At 36.0% G+C, this 1890-nt stretch overlaps 1 protein-coding gene across 1 annotated transcript in view; it reads left to right on the top strand.

Annotated features, from left to right (window-relative positions):
• The first annotated feature begins 1047 nt into the window (after window positions 1–1047).
• Window positions 1048–1890, top strand: part of LOC117118499 (hemicentin-1-like) — a 38091-nt gene continuing 37248 nt past the window's right edge. Inside the window, exon 1 of the mRNA XM_033263099.1 lies at window positions 1048–1184. The gene's annotated coding sequence lies outside the window, so the exon portion shown is untranslated. The remainder of the gene's footprint in view (window positions 1185–1890) is intronic.

The following is a 1890-nucleotide window of genomic DNA, read 5'->3' as shown; positions in this document are numbered from 1 at the left end:
CTTTGATTCAGTCTGTATTTCCATAGCAGCAGAGCGTGGGAATGTTCCTATGAATAGTTCTAGAAAAAGCATTATACTGGCATTAAATTGCGCTTATCCCGTCAATATTCATGGCAAAAACATGAGTTTGGCCTGATTATAATACATTAAAAAAGTGTATAGAAAATTAGTGGGTTTCGAGTCTTCGTATTCGACATTTCGGTTTTAAATTTTACAGAATAGCGCAATAACAAATGGCAGGATATAGTAAAAGTATTAAAATTAATTCATAATAATGAATGAAACTTATGGCAAAACATAAAAAAGAGACTTGTCGATAAATTACAGTACATCAAAATCACGAGATAAACCGACGCAAACAAGTAGAACAAAAACGTCGGAAAACGTACCCTAATTCGCGAAATGGAATCGTCCAACATTTTTTTATCAGTATCTTGAACCACTCGTCGGCAACGCGAAGAGATTTTTATCCCCAACCACGCGTTGTAGACGGGTATACGCGTTGCTTTATTTTGCGAGGCTCCCTGAAATCTGTATATTATCGGTACCCTGAACAGTAACAATACAAAAGAACTATGCTTCTGCACTGTAATGCATAGGCCTATTTTAGTACACTAGTAGATAGGCTTTTCTTTTTCAATCTTGATTTCAGAATCAAAAGTATATTCCAATTTTTTTTTTCAATTAGTGGTGTAGAATAGTCTTTTGAGAACATTTTCCAGAAAAAAATTAATGTGGTACGACCCTCCGTTATGGAGTTATGCATTTTTAGATAATATGGGGACAATAATTTAGCCTCAAAGCTTATCTTATTTATGTTGGTTACTCATCACTTCAAGATGTCTACCGATTCGCCTGAACTGGTATCAACTTTACCGTGCAGGCTTGTCGGTTCGCATTAATGATAATGTATATGTTATTATGCTATTCAGTTGTTATTCATGAGTTCAAATTTAAAGGAATCGATGAGCTGTAGAGTTTTGAACAAAGCATAGACCTATTTACAACCACTGCATTTATAATTTCTTGTATACAGGATGGAAAATTAAGAAATGTCGGGCTATATCATTCCGCGTATATCTGTAAGGGACTGGCCGCTCCACTTGGAAGGCAGCGAAAGCCACAAAAACTTTACAGGCATTTATCAGAATTAAAGTTAGATTTTACAGATTTGTGATAAACAAGTAAGTAGGCTGGCTGTTGTACTTTCTTGTATAATAATAGGTTTGCTATTCAGTGTTATTTTTAGGCATGAGCTTGCATTAACAAGGTACTGAATCCCCTACCGAAGACCAAAGAACCCGTGGTTGTACCTAAGCAAGGGCAATAATTTAGGTCGGTGAGGTATCTTTGACTAGGCTAAAGTACACTATTTTTTAAATTGCTAGTGTAGCATCTTTTATTCAGAAAGTGTTCAAAATTAACATAACAGATTGAGATATATAAATAAGTCGTTTTCTGTTATAAATCACATTCTTCAATGCCTCAATTACTAATTTGTCTATTTGCGGATGACTCAATGTGTCAAAAGCTGGATACAGTTTGATCAGATGAAAATGGATGAAGGAAAAAAAATGCCAGTTGACGTCTGCTTCTATTAAACATAAGAACGTTAACAACGGTTTCTATTTTAGTGGGATGCTCCCTTTTTGAGTTGAGGAATCAAACGTTGATTGACGTCTGCATACACACGTCGGTAAAATTTCTGGCTTACAGTAAACCTTTAAACTAGCTGGATATAACCACATTTAAACTCTAGTATAGTGAAAAACAGGGCCCCCGTGACCATTTTCCGGGGACCAAGGTTTCTCTGCTGATTCGGCATCACTAGGGTATAAATAAAAAAATGAGCGGGGGTGAGCCTCCTGAAAAAGGGCGGAACATGTTTTT

This window comes from Anneissia japonica, unplaced genomic scaffold, assembly GCF_011630105.1.
Source record: "Anneissia japonica isolate Jap-2015-1 unplaced genomic scaffold, ASM1163010v1 scaffold287869_len1821871_cov162, whole genome shotgun sequence".
In the NCBI taxonomy this organism is placed as follows: Eukaryota; Metazoa; Echinodermata; class Crinoidea; order Comatulida; family Comatulidae; genus Anneissia; species Anneissia japonica.
This window is presented reverse-complemented; position numbering and strand designations above follow the sequence as displayed.